Below are 15,853 nucleotides of genomic sequence, written 5' to 3'. Positions count from 1 at the left end.
GATCTTCTCATATGTGCGAATTATTGTTGTCTAGTGAACTTTGGTTGGTTCACTGGTTGCAGCTGATGTTTAGCAATCAGTCAGTTCCTTTGCTTGTAAGCACATGTTCTGTCTCAACCACACCTTCAGGGCCATCATGCTGGAGAGGTGGTTTGTGGTTGGTAGTCTGACTTACAGGACTTTAAATATCCAGCTAATCACTTGACAAGTCACACAAACCACGTTCCAGTCATAGATTGTGGGAAGAACATCTGGTGTCTGGAGGACAGAGACTTGAGAGATCATTCTTAAATGTCATTGCTGTGGAAGAAGACTCATACCCTGTCGTAACAGCTGAGGGGTTTATTCTACCACAGTGCATTGAGAACATATTTACTTTTACAAGGAAACAAAGTGGGAGTGCATCAGGCGCCCCTTGGAACAGTTCGGCTTAAGCGTAGTTTGGTGTTTTCCTGCTCAAACTCACTCGTCTACTACAGCTAGGAACTAAGGACTGAGTTGAATCATCGGTGTTTGAGCAGGGAGATCACCAATTCGTGCTGAAACATGGTCAAACAAAAGAAGTACCACTGGAGAAGTACCTGCAATTACTAGCCTTTCACATGCTAACCATCATAGATCAAACCAACAAGCTAAAACATTAATATTTACATTTCATAACTAGAAAAGTGCATTTCCTGTTGGGTTGCTAGGATACTGCCACAGGGTACTATGGTATTTTACATGGGTGTTAGAGTGCAAGGCAGTTGCTATCATGTTGCTAAGTAGTTGCTATTGATTCCCAGCTGGTTGCTACAATGCTGTTTCCAGGTGTTTGCGAATATGTTGCTAGGCTATTGGTATGGTGTCCTACTTGGTTGCTTGTATGTTGCTAGGTGGTTGCAATGGTATCCCAGCCCTTTTGCTAGCATGTTGCTATGTGGTTGCTAGCTGGTTGTTATGGTATCCCAGGTGGTTGCTAGAGTGTTGTTAGGTTGTTAATTGCAAAGTGGCTGCTATAGTATCCCACATGGTTAATAGGGCAATGTGACCACTGACGATGATGTGACTGCTATGATCACTTCTACCGAGTGGCTCTCAGTCCACGGACTAAAGGCACGTCAGCTAAAGTAAACTTCACCAGCAGGTCAGTCTCCTCTGCCCGGAAGCGCCTATGATGCCTGCAGCACTGATGTTCCTCTCCTACTCCACATATAAAACACCACAACAAACAGGTTTGAGGTTCTGAGCTCCCTGGTTTTCGCGTCACTCTCACGCTATGATGAATATTACTGCACTCACATATTAGAGATGATTCCTCTGCCTTCTTGTGCCTCCATGGTACACCAGCCTCTTGTGGCAAACGTTCTATGAGCTTTTTTTTAATCGACAGATAATTTAAAGGACTCTCACACTTGATTTCTTAGGCATCTGTGCCTTTTTAGCTGCAGTGGCCAGATGGAAAGTGATGCAGTTTGTTGCGCTCTGAGAAATTTATTTCCATATATTAACAATAACTGTTGTATCTAAAGACCTTTGTGGGTGAAATGTACTGTGTTTAGGCTACAATTCTATGGTGTGCAAAGATTCCAAATACTAAGCAGAGACAAATAAAAATATCGACATAACTTTTTTAAATAAAAATGAACAACAACCCTGCTAAACACACTGCTCAGGTTGCCACAGATTTCACCTGTACTCAGCAGAACGTGGTCCAGTACCTGATGCATCTTCGGTGGCAACAAGCGTGCGTGGCAGTATTGCTCATTCCGCTGCTTTGCATAGCTCTCAGCCCCAACAGAGTCTGGCTGCAGACATGCCCTCTCAGCCAGATGCACTCTCAGCCCCAGTGATGTCACATGCACGTGCACTCTCTGCCACAATGGCAGAAGCAGCCCAACGGCACGTAAACCTTTGGCTGCTGCTTAGCGATTTCATCACTTAATCCATTTTTTGTCTATAACACAGCTGGAGAATTATATCTAATGTACCTCGATGTGGTCTCTAACAGCAACCATCAAGCAAATTCCTGTTAGGAAACAAAACCATCAGGTTTTATTTCTAACGGCTCTAATCGTCTTCAGGATGGCTTTCATGAGTTTCAGCGGTAGCGGTTGTTTTTTTTTTTCTGTGAATAAACCCGACCTTACGTCTTATCGTCATAGTAGGTTTTATTTTGAAAGTTTTCATCACCTTATGAAGCTCTTGTTGCCCAGCAGTAAGTGGTTCGCTGTTTTCCTTCGTAAAACCGACAAACACTGTCGTGGCAGAGAGGCACTGATGCCATCAATAGGCTGGCGGTGCAAGTCAAGCTGAGAGTGCATATCTGCAGCCAGACCCTTCTCCTCAGCCCTGATACTGGAAGCAGATCAGAGAAATCAGAAGCAGAAGGCAAGCTAACGTTACAGGAGTCACTCTCAGCTGCGAGGCGCTGTTCCCCAAGTGGTAATATGCAATTGTCCTTTCTTGACCGTTCTCTGAGGCTATGCACGCATACTGACCCAGGTCCTCTTCACTCATGTTTTCTATTAGTAGAAGACATTCCTCTTCAGTGGAGACACAATCTATTTTCTTGCTGTTATGTTTCCAAGCATATGAGGCATGCAGAGAGGAAGTGGGGCACTCAAGGTAGTATTTGGAGTTTGGAGGGACGATCGAGAATGGGTCCAACTCCGTCATCCCGCTCTTGGCCTCCCTGGCACTGGGCCCAGCTGAAAAGATAAAGTAGGCGGTTACGGACTACATATGGGCTGCAAATTAAGACGTGCATATGCTACTACTGACAATTTGAAATCACTTGGAATCACTTCATTTATTACCACTCAAGTTTGGAATCAAGTCATTAGGCCTGTCACGATCATGAACTTTTAGCTGATGGGTAATTGCTATATAAATAACTGCGATTAACTTAATAGTCTTTTTTGTTGGCTGTCTGCAACTATTAAAGCACAAACTGACTGATTAGCTATCTTGCGTCCTAGTTGTTAATGCTTAGTAGTGCCCAAATGACGACAGAAACAGCTCAGCTCCAATAAAAAACATTATCACTGCCGCCCTCTAAAGGCGTTTTAACAACGTTACTCACTGCTGCCCCCCAAAAGACGTTATTAACAAACATAAAACAAACAAACATTACTTTCTGCCAAAACAGTCAGTTCCAAGGTTTCACAGAGAACAGGATCTCTGTAATTTATCACACCTGTCAGGTCTAGGCTGAGCTTTAACAGTGACGAAACATGAACTGATTTGAATTTAAAACTTAACTGCTTGTTTTTATTTTTTACAAGGGTCATTCTATGGAAATGTCCATTTTTGTGTCCCTAGCGTACAGCAGATAAAACAAAATAGTATTTTAAGAATTACATCTTCTTCAGCCTCAATTTAGCAATATTGGTTTTTAAATCAATCATATAGAATTCCAAGCACCACAGAAGAGCTTGTCCTCACAGTCGTGTGTAAAGGTTGAGGCCATAGTTTGAGGTAAAAAACATGGTTTTCTGCAATTTTAACTGCAATAATCTATACATGACTATGAAATATATGATTTAAATGACATCAAGAAAACAAATGCCAAATAAATATTAGAAAACGTATAATGAGAGTTCCCCAGGAGTCGCATCACTGGTGTTACTGCATAACGAAAAATCTCACACTGATGACATCACTTGACTTCCTATGACATATTTTCTGAGGATCTATAAAGAAAAGCACATGGCGAGTCCACTGTGTCTTTTCAGTTATCAGAAATTTTCTCATTTAGCTCATGATTTCATATGAAGCTTTTGGCTGAAGTCACTGGTATTACCTACTTTATTATGAGCTAATTGTGAAACAATAGAATTCAAATGGATTAAATTCCATATTTTAGTGGATAAACCATGACTGACAACATGTAGTTGGATGCTCTGTAGCAGCCGTTTTGTAAAATTTTTCATTAAAAATGTCTCTGGTGTTACCTTTCTTATGTGCAACACCAATGAGGACTGGTAACACCAGTGACTCCAATGAATAGATAAAAAAGTGGACGTTTCTGTAGAATGACCCACAACTTATTTAAATCTTTATTTAAAGTTGCATAATACTAACATTATATTAGAATCACTTTAAAGCAGCAGCAAAATAGCTTTTATACTACTGCCTGATGCCAAACGTTTTGCGTGGTGATTCCAAACATGATCAAGTTTAAATATTGGTAAATGCTTATGTAAGTCAATACTGAAGGTTTTCTGGATAACCCAGAGGTGTCCACTCCCAGTCCTGGAGGACTGCAGCGTGGCACAGCATTTCACTGATCTAATCCACTTGACTCGAATCAGAAAGCCATTGAGTAGCTTGATAACTGGCTGAGAAGATGAATCATGCATATTACAGCCTTGTCCAAGTGTTTTTGAAGGCTGGGAATAATTGATACCTTTATTTCCAGCCTAGAGTTGCCGTAATAAAAACAGCCATAGCTCTTGTTTGTACAGTTTTATCATTTGTTTAACTAAGACAGTCACATTCCTGTGTAGCATATTACGTGTCTCCTTTGATATTTGATGTTGGCCTTTAGGCATTTAGTCAAACATCCATCTGCACCTTCCAGCTTATAATAAAAAAATAAGCTGCACCTCTTCACACTGAAGAAGCACTGCAAAAACATAGCAGCACTGTTTGCTGAGCTAGTTGCTCACTAGGATGTAGGACTGGTTCAGTTTTAAACCAACAACAGCCACAGACACGGAAACCTACCTGCACAAACAGTCTTGTCTTCGATTATCACATCTGCTGTACTGTAGAAAAAGCAGAGCACACATGATCATGATTATGAACATACCGACAATGTTCAGTAAAGTTGTTGAACGTTGTGATGACGATGTGGAAATTGATAAATTATGATTAAATTAGTGTCTCTGACTGGGTGTGCAACAAGAAAAGAGTTTTTTTGGCTGCACAAACAGAAACTCAAGCTCTCTAGGCAACTAGCAAAAATCACCAAATTACAAAAACACTGTTTACCATTGTGCGAAATATAAATAAGGAAAAACTAATTTCTGCTTACATTACAACTACAAGGTTCTGCAAACTGCAGAAACTAATATATACCAACCAGCCACTTCTTTAAATACACCTCCTTTTTTCTACACTCATTGTCCATTTTATCAGCTCCACTTACTATATAGGAGCACTTTGTAGTTCTACAGTTACAGACTGTAGTCCATCTGTTTCTCTGATAATTTATTACCCTGTTCTTCAATGGTCAAGACCCCCACTGGACCACCACAGAGCAGGTACTATTTGGGTGGTGGATCATTCTCAGCACTGCAGTGACACTGACATGGTGGTGATGTGTTAGTGTGTTGCGCTAGTGCGAGTGGATCAGACACAGCTAGTGAGAATAGTCCACCAACCACAAATATCCAGCCAACAGTGTCCTGTAACCACTGATGAAGGACTAGAGGATGATCAACACAAACTGTGGAGGAATAGATGAGCTACTGTCTTTGATTTTACATCTACAAGGTGGACCAACAAGGTAGGAGTGTGTAACAGAGTGGAAAGTATAAATATCGCAATTTTAATCAACAGGTTTTCCATCAACTGCATCCATATTTCTGTTAGGATTAAGCCGGCAGGTACGGTGGGGTACGAAAAAGTCTGAGACCACATTGAGAATCTGAGAATTATAATGCATAAAATGAAAAGATTCTTCAGATCTTGCACTGTTTCTAGGTCACTACGCAAATTTAAGGAACTTTAGTACACTGGCCATGTTAAGGCCTTTGTACAAAAAGGTCAATTTTTTTTTTTTTGTCTCATCTCTTCCACTGCGGCTTGAGTTCAGATGACTCTCAGGTGAGTTTGCTCTGCTTACCTGAGGCTTCTGCACAAACATGTGTGGTCCAGCTCGAGGGCATGCCGTCATTAAAGAAAAATGAGGACATACTGTGCCGAATACTATGAAATTGTGAAACTGCAGTTCAAAATAAAAGCATTTTTACTAGTGGTCTCAGATTTTTGGACCCTATTGCATGTGTAGGCAAGCAAAACTCTGCAGTTTTGGAGCAACTTAAACCTACATGGTTGTGGTCGGTTCGTCGGGACAAAGCTGTTATTACATTAGTCTGACCACAGCTTGGGGTTATTCTTAGACAAAGTAATAATTAAAAATATGACAGCTGAGCTGGAGGTGTGTGGTCTGAACTCATTCAGGTGGGGGGTTGTCTGAGTCAGTCTATAACCAGCTTCACACCTTGATGAGTAACAATGTCTGTGCGGATGTGAATGCGAGTGTGGTTGGCGACTGAAGTTAGAAGTGTTATCGTGTCAGAGGCCACTGTTTCACTTCTCTTTGGGGGAGAGAGCTCGTGGGCATGGATAGATTTCGCAAATACTTAAAGACAAAGGTTAAGTCATTTATTGAAGGAATCTTTCCTGATTAAGAAAGTATCATAACGCTAGAGGATATGACTCAGTTCATCACAATCACAATCCAGAGCAATGTTAACATCTCAAAAATAGTAAAGGAAGCAGAACCTTGGTCAGAAACTACACCCTTCTCCTCCCGTTTGACGTCATGAATTTTAGCACAAGAAAACTAATCAGCTGCTCTACATCACAGTTTCACTCATGCAGAAACTCACAGGAAGCTGCAAAGAGAACCGACATAGCTTTATCTTTCGCCATCTATTTTAGGTTTGTATCTAATTTCAACACTACATAGACCACATGTCTGTGTGGGCTCAGACAGTGTGGTGTGATCATGCCAGACAACTCGTATATACATGTAAGAGTTAAAGGTTTCGCAAAGTTTAGATCACCACTCTGCACTTTACAGCCCCTCTTTAGTTAAATTAGATGTGTTTAACGCACTAAGCTAAACTTATTATTGAGTTACTCATCTTAAAAGGCCTTAATTAATTTTTACATGACCATTTTCTGACCTTTTCCAATTAGAATCACACAGGCTGGTTTTGTTGCTGTGCCTTCAAGGCTGATATCTGTGAATAACCTCTGTTCTGATTGGCTGGTTCATGTCTCATTTGGAAAACAGTCTGCTGAAACACTCCTTATGACTTCAGGGTAAATGGGCTGAGTTGAACTGCAGTAGGCTGACCTGGCAGATATACAGCTGTGTGTAAAATTTTGAACACCCTTGGTCAAATGACATTTTGCTGAAGTAAGTTAACACATGATAACATTTTTCTGCAACTTTTAGTTTCTACTTGTTTGCTGACTTTAATCCTTCAATCATTCATTCATTCATCCTCTTTAACTGCTTAATCCAGCTAGGGTCGCGGTTGACTTCAATTAGTAATATTACATTACTAACAATTTTGAATTCAATTACTGACAAATTTAGTGTTTAATACAATACAAAATGTGCCATAACTTTTGCACACGCCACACTTTTCTTTTTCCTTCAATAAGTTATATTGAGCAAATAAACAGCAACTGAGCATTAAAATGTGCATAATCGTGTAGAGTATGTGAACTTATTTTCACTTAGAAATTCAACAAAAACATGGAATTTGACTTGTGGCACCCAGACTTTTGCATGTAATTGTATGTAAATGGGATGGTTTGCATGTCATCACAAAAATAGTGAATTCAAAGCAGCTTACTGGAAACTTCTGAAACTTTTAACAGTGGTTACTTAATATATCAAACTTGTTAACAGTAAAAAAAAAAGTTAATTCAGTTTTCTGTAACGTGGGCCTTTTAAAGCTTATTACTCATCACCATTAAGTGCTTTGGAAAATGTAGGTCCTTGAGGCCCCTTGAGGTTTATAGAGTTCATTTTTCTTTATGATTCATTTACTCAAGGCATTGTGACTGATAGCTGGGAGTGTTAATGACTAGTTTAGTCATATCTGGTTTAGTAATGTCTGTGTCACACAGACCTATTACTGCATTTCAGTTTGGTGAGTTAGTTTTGAATGAACTGTTTCTGTTACTGTCCTAAAGGCACAGTAACAAAACAGCCTGTTCAATTTCTAAGGGAAATGTTTTAAGTCAACCTCACTTTGAGAAAATAGGCTTTGAGCCCATTTTTGAATCTTTCTATGAGAGCTCAGCTAGAATCTTCTCATTTTGAAATGACTGGGTGGTTAAAAGTTGAGGAAACACCATCACCCTATTTATTATTATTGGGATATTTTGCAAAAACACTTAAAACGACATGCAGATCAGACTAAGCATTATGTGAATATGTATATTATTTCTGTTAAACCCCCTGTCAACATTTCAGATGTTTAAATTTTGTTTTAATAGAACAGATCTGCTGTAGAAAAAACACTTACCAGTGTTATCTTCAAGAAATTAATAAAAATGAATGCAATTTATTAGTAGATAAATGCTCCAAAATTCAGAGCTGCTGCCTACTCAGAACTGTGTGTGTGTGTCAGAACCCAAAATGATTGACAGTGGCGTCTCCCGGGCAATGTAAACAACCTGGCTCTAGTGGCAGTGGTGAGTGACACCGCTAACATCAAATAAGGCAAATTCTTTAGTTCACTTTTGTGCATAATTTGATACACATTTCATGATACAGTGAGTGTACCAGGCTTGAAACAGTGACCTAATCACGAGGCAGAAAGCTGCGGAAAGATGTTTTACTATGCAAAGTAACTGATTTGACTGTTTATCCCTTCAGTAAAAAGGATGTCTGCAGAACTTTTCTGCAGTAGTGATCGGAAGCGCAAGGGCTGCATGTGTGAATGACCAATGTGTGAGCTGTAGCTGTCAAGAACACACAGTATGTGTGAAACAGGCCTTTGACTTACTCAGCAGGCAAACATGCACTCCTTTTCCAGGCGCAGTAAGGGTCTCTAGCCAAAACACAGGGCTCACACTCTTTCCCATACATGCTGCAGTTCTTCAGGTTGATTTGGACCAGGTCACTGCTGGAGCTCACATACAGCATTTTCTGCAACAAAAAACATGCAAAGATATTTATGCAAAGATATTTAACTGGACGGTGAGCTTTTATTTGTTCAAAAAACACCAAAATTAGAACAAATAAACAATATATTGTGACCTGATGTGTGAGCATGGTAGTTTAACCATTTCCAAAGCTCTTCTTGAGGAAGCCCCATCCAACATCTAGTTTAGCTCCTTTATTAAAAAACCCAAATCATGGAAAGCGAAATGTTTCTCACTTTGTTTGAATTAGTTTATGTAGTTTGATGAAGAGTGTAAATACTGTCTAACTAGTAAACCATATCAACCACTCTGCAGTCCATACAGTCTATATATAGACATAAGCCTTCTCATTTTTAATTCATTGTTTTTGTGATGTCACAAAAAACAGTTCATTAAGATATATCCTACTAGCGTTTAGCTCCACTGATTCACATTGTTCCAAGGCTATTAGTTATAGGACGTTTCAGGCCAGACTGTGTTTTGAATGAGTCAGTCAGAACATTTTCATACAGTCATATTCAAAAGTTTTGGCACCCTGGTCATATTTCATGTTTGTTGCTGATTTTGAGTACGCTTTCCTCCACAGAGACCACGCTTCTGCACATTTTAATGCACAATTACTGTTTATTTGCTTAATCTAAAGTATCGAAAAAACTATAAAGCTTAAAATACGGCCTACGCAAAAGTAATGGCACACTTTATATTTTGTGATTTTTTTTCCAAATTGTTAAACTGCAAATAAAACGCAACTGTGCACTAAAATTGATTTTATTCATTGTGTGTTAGAATATCAACAAAACGTATCATTTGACTGGAGGTGTTCAAAGTTCAAACTTTTGCATATGACTGCATATCAGATTTACAAGCACAGTGAGAAAAAAACTGTGTGTTGCTAACAGCCTGCAACGATGGGAGTACAGCAAGATACTAATACGATATTTAGACTTTTCTAAAAAAAAAACCTTCTTATTACTTTCTTTTCATTGTATTTGTTTATTTGTATTTATTGTAATGTTATATAGTGTTTTACTAATACATTGATTTTTTAGCATTTTTTTATCACTGCCTGTTGCACAGCACTTTGTTATCATGTATTTTGCCCAAGGTTGGTGTTTCCAATAGTGCAGAATGCAGAAACCGAACACATCAGATAGAACAAAACATTATGTATTTATAGCAATAGATTCACTTGACCTTGTCAGGGCTTTGCATGCTATCAGTTTACAGTGCTACTTACCTAGTGTTCTAAAATTAGGGCCCTTATAGTATCAAACAAAACTGATGACCCGCCCCCTTATAATGCATTTTCTCACACTTTACTGCAGATTTGAATGTGACCCTGAGAGAGCGATTCTCTTACTGTAGATCTGTCCAGCAGCATGCTGTGGATGTGTGTCTTGCTTTCAAACGGCTCATATTCGGCGACGATGAAGGGACCATCGTCCAGCTCCACCACTTTATGGATCTTGCCACTACCTGAGGTGAAACAATAAACACATTCACATACTGTTACAAAAACCTTCCACACGGGGTTGGCCTCAGTCACCTCAGCTTAGGGAGGGGGTGCCCCTGCTGCCCCCTCTGGAAACACCCATGATTCAACTCATGAGATAAATGAACCTGAACCCTTTATGGGTTCCCCCGAAGCAGAATACAGAACAGTGTCTCATACTCTGCTAGGAGTAGCTGAAGCATTACTGGACACTTCACAGGATTTAACACTTTCTATTTCATTTCTTGAGTTCTTTCAACCTCCTTCAGTCTTTCACTAATCTATGGGTGAAGGTAATTACTGGAATTCAGAGTTCCTCTCCTTTAAAGACGTTTGTTTTAAGTATTCAAGCCAAGAATGAGGATGCGTGCAAATAAACTTCTGATGATACAGCAGGTTTCAGTTACAATCCTCAGGGCATCAGCAGTGTGTCAGCACTGCAGAGTCACTGAGGTCAGTATGTTCCAGAAATCATCTCAGGGGCAGGCTTCTTAAAAGTGTCGATAATTACTGAAAATAACTGACACTTTGGGCTGGTGGGGTTGGCCAGTTTAGCGGCTTATCTGCACTTCCATATAAATAAACACCGGCGCAACAGTGTAATTAACTTTAACGTATGCCCAGCGCAATATCACCACACGACTGTGTAAACACCCACTTCCGTCTGGCTGGAATCCTCTGATTCTGGTTCTAACAGTAACTCCTTAGGTCAAAATATGGGTGTGGGGGAACAGGGAGGCATGTTCTTTTGACTTTTTGAAATTATGTGTTAATATTAGGTGGTTCTGGTTCAAACGGTAACTCATTAGGTCAAAATAGTGACTTATTTTCCAGAATTGTGACTTAGTAATTCAAAATAATGACCAGGGGTTCCTGATCTGGTGGTTTAGGCATAATTGGGAGTGCAGATTTAAACCCTATAGAGAATATTTAGTCTCACGTTAAACACAAACTAGCTTGGGAATGTTTTTCAACTGTTCTAAGCCGTCAGTGCTCTTCTTCTTTCTGTAAAAGGCTGTCTGCACGTTTACACCCAACACTTCAACATCTAAAGAACGCACAGGGAAAAGTTCTCCCATACTAACGTATTGCATCTATTTGTTTAGTTCTTGTTAATTTACTGACTAATAATTTGTTGTTAAGACCTCTAAAGGCTTAATGTTTTGCCATTTTTGGGCTTGGCATGTAAATGATTTGTCATAATACCTCAGAAATTTTGGAAAATAAGTCATTATTTTCACGCCCTCGAAACCTGCATTTTCAGCCGGAGGAGTGACCTGAACTTAACTGAACTCTGTGCCAAGTGCATTTGCTAAATTCTTGTTTGCATCTTGATCATTTGGGAAACTGTATGATTTAAATGTGCAGAGAGCAGCCTTTTATCCACACGCAGTGTACACTAATGCTTGTGAAAGCAGCTTAAGAAATACAGGTCAATTAAAGGTTTTAAGGTCAATTTTATTGTTTTTTGTCATTTTTAGTAAGGTTTTAGGTTTTTTTATTTCCTCCATTCAAAAGTTGAATGTTTTTTTTTTTCTGAAAAAAATAAATAAAGCTCTCTTTTCTTTCCCAATCGAGCCAAATCACTGGCAGCCAGGTAAGTGCTACATATAAGACAAGCTTAGTCAGTAAACAGCGCGGTCAGTATTTACTGTCAGTACTGGTAAATAGGAGTTGTTGTGTTTTAATAATCTCCTCCCAGCTTTTGGAGCTTTGAGAAGAAAACTCCTACAAATGCTTTTGCACTTGTAGGAGTTGAGGCAAAAGAGCAGCAACAGCACTTTCAGCTAATTATGAGTGCTAAAGGGCCGTGTGAGCCTGTTTAGATAACAACAGTCATTTATATTAAATAATATTAAACATTAAATAATATTACAGAAGAAGGAAAAAACTTTCTTCATGTTTTGTCGATTTTTTCAGTTAAAATAAGTAGTACATCCTCTACAGAGAACAAATTTAAATATGGTCATCTTCTGCAAATTATAATGCTCAGTTTCTATTTATTTACTGAATTTAAAGCAACACCATGTGGGATTTGAGGATTTGGGACCTCTGTGGTGGAAATATGTGATTGCACACAACGTGCTTGTAACATCAGTGGTGCTTTGAACCTCCACAGGTGGATGAATCTTGATTTTTGCGAGTGCATTGAAAAAGTTCAAAGAGAACTCAGTCAAAACTTGGTGAAGAAACATGTCTTGAGAGGATGTGAGTGAATTATCTACTATTATAATCATATCTTCATTAGTGTTATGTTGATTTTACATTTGAGATCTAAGAAACACTGAGACTGACCTTCTTTCTGGGCCTGTCTGTGTGACATTAACAAGCAAATCAAATTTGACAAAAGTTAACACTGTGCATGCAGAAACGTCTTTTCCATTTTTGCCATGTTTTTGTCATTTACTGACATTAAATCAGATAAAGTAAAAAAAAAACATCTAAAATGTAGGCTTAAAGCTGTCGATACTGAACGTAAATCAATGTAAATGCGTTAATTACACATTTACATTGATTAACGTTGCATAACTACATAATTAAATGGCTTAATTACATTTGAATATTATGGCAAAATGACAGCACTAACTTTTTGTTTTGTAAACCGTTTTTAAGTTGCATTCTTTCTCCTATACGGTTACTATTCCGGATGCAAGGTTTCACTCTGACAGCAACCACACATATCTTCCGGGTACCAACAGTGGGTTTTCTAGGTAACAGTGCAACTGAAAGCCCACCCAATGCAGCAGATCACAGCCCACAGTTTCCTCGGTAAGCAAGCTGCAGGCTGATGGCTAACAGCCCCCAAACCTGCAACCCGCTGAATGAGGTCAGTCAAAGTTTTCAAAACTCTGAACAGGAAGTGAAGACGAGTGAGGCTGAACTGTTCTTCTACACAAGTATGGGCTACGTCTGACTTTTAAAACAGAAAGAAGAACATGTGGGTTTGCTTTTTAAACAAATAAGAGGATTGTAATCACATCCCCTTTAAGAGAAATAATCACAAGGAAGCGGAACCGCCCTTCCTGTGCTCTGAACATGTTTTGTGGGGTCACTTCTGCATGACATTACTCTAAGTTTAGCAACTTTGTTGATTTATGCTGTAATAAACACAGCATTAACTCCTACAGCCTTTCAAAAACAAATTTTGTCAACAAGTCTGTCGAAAAGCCAGGTGATTGCACCACTCTGAGGAGACGGATGATGACACCTACATCCTCTTTTACACCTAAGCTGCATACTGTTCCTGTTTAAGCCTGTCATCTGCGGGTTGTAAAACAAATAAGTCTCTGTTCATGTTTCATAAGGTGGATGTAACAATGTCCTTTCCTTCTCAGGTACAATGCAATCTCATATCGTCATGTTCCAAAAAAATGTTGCTCTTCAGGTTACCTGCAAATTTACCCACCTAAGGTCAAAATGAGGATGCTGTAATCAACCTTATTTCTGGTCACACTGTCCACCTGCAAGTGCGTATACTGTCGATGGCTGACCAGCAGGGGACTCCGCTCAGGCTCGATCCATTCCTCCATCTCAGGGCGCTTTTCCATAAACTTCAGAAAGCCTGCGCTTTTATCTGAAACACACTGTAAGCAAGTTACACCATATTAGTCTTCAGTCATTCTCTGAATTCAGGCCTCTGCATTACTACCACTTGTATTTATCTGCCTCTCTATTTAGATGTTTTTCTCAGAGAGAATATTTTTTGATTCAGCCAAATATCAGATTTATGGTTTACTCAAATCATCAGCTAAAGTTAGCTGCTTCTTTAATTCTGCAGTGCAGCCATCAGGGTAATAGCTAACAAGTAATGGAAACTTAGCAGTAGGAATAGCTGTTGTAGGGCTGTTAGCTAGCTTATCTTCTCTCTCTTTAGGAGAAGCTGCCGTATGGCTAATATTATCTAGCTGAGCTGGAGGATCATTCATCTCCCTCTTGCTGGAATGACTAGGGCTAAGATTAGCTAGCTGGTCTGATTCAGGCTGGTCTCTCTTTTTAGTTCTAGGGCTAACATTACCAGCTGATTTGGATCACTCTGCTGTCCTTCATCAGGAATAGCTGTTGTAAGGATAATGTTAAGTAGCTGATCTGGAGGAACACCTTCTCTTTTTAGGAATACCTGTAGGGCTAATGTTAACTAGCTGATCTGGTGGATCATTCTCTCTCCGTTAGGAATAGAAGTAGGGCTAACGTTAATTAGCTGATCTGGTGGATCACTCTCTCTCTCTCGTTAGGTATAGCTGTTGTAGGGATAACGTTAATTAGCTGATCTGGTGGATCACTCTCTCTCTCTCGTTAGGTATAGCTGTTGTAGGGATAACGTTAATTAGCTGATCTGGTGGATCACTCTCTCTCTCTCGTTAGGTATAGCTGTTGTAGGGAAATTGTAAACTAGCTGATCTAGTGGATCACTCTCTCTCTCGTTAGGTATAGCTGTTGTAGGGCTAACGGTAACTAGCTGATCTGGTGGATCATTCTCTCTCCGTTAGGAATAGAAGTAGGGCTAACGTTAATTAGCTGATCTGGTGGATCACTCTCTCTCTCTCGTTAGGTATAGCTGTTGTAGGGATAACGTTAATTAGCTGATCTGGTGGATCACTCTCTCTCTCTCGTTAGGTATAGCTGTTGTAGGGATAACGTTAATTAGCTGATCTGGTGGATCACTCTCTCTCTCTCGTTAGGTATAGCTGTTGTAGGGAAATTGTAAACTAGCTGATCTAGTGGATCACTCTCTCTCTCGTTAGGTATAGCTGTTGTAGGGCTAACGGTAACTAGCTGATCTGGTGGATCACGCTCTCTCATTAGGAATAACTGTTGTAAGGATAACGTAAACTAGCTGATCTGGTGGATCACGCTCTCTCGTTAGGAATAACTGTTGTAAGGATAACGTAAACTAGCTGATCTGGTGGATCACTCTCTCTTTCATTTGGACTACCTGTAGGGCTAACATTAGGCAGCTGATCTGAATCACTCTCTCTTGTTAGGAGTAGCTGTTGTAAGGTAAAACGTTAACTAGCTGATCTGGTGGATCACTCTTTCTCTCTTTAGGACTAGCTGCTGTAGAGCTAATGTTAACTCTCTCTTGCTAGGCATAGCTAATGTTAGCTAGATGATCTGGAGCACCACTCTGCACTCTCTCTTTGGGAAAGGTTGTTGAAGGCAGGGGCGGGCAAAAATTTAATATCACAATACTTAAGATATTTTCAAGATATGATATGTATCACGATATATGGTTTTTATTTAAATACAATCAAAAGTATGAGTATAATGAAACTTCTTCAACGTTACATGCTATGCTACACTAAATCCAGTTAAAAAGGACTAATTACACTCTCTTTATAATAAATCCTACAGTTGTTTGCAGTGATGATAATCACAATACACTCGGGAAAGCATATTGTGACATAATTTATCATGATAATGATAAAACATTGTCATATTGCCCACCCCTAGCTGTAGGGATACCATTAGCTAGCTTAT

At 39.4% G+C, this 15,853-nt stretch overlaps 1 pseudogene; it reads right to left on the bottom strand.

Moving 5' to 3' along the window:
- Positions 1–327: 327 nt before the first annotated feature.
- Positions 328–15,853, bottom strand: part of LOC118817808 — a 32,319-nt pseudogene continuing 16,793 nt past the window's right edge.

This window comes from Colossoma macropomum, unplaced genomic scaffold (assembly GCF_904425465.1).
Source record: "Colossoma macropomum unplaced genomic scaffold, Colossoma_macropomum, whole genome shotgun sequence".
NCBI classification, from domain to species: domain Eukaryota; kingdom Metazoa; phylum Chordata; class Actinopteri; order Characiformes; family Serrasalmidae; genus Colossoma; species Colossoma macropomum.
Note: the sequence above shows the minus strand (reverse complement) of the source record. Positions and strands in the feature narration are given on the sequence as shown.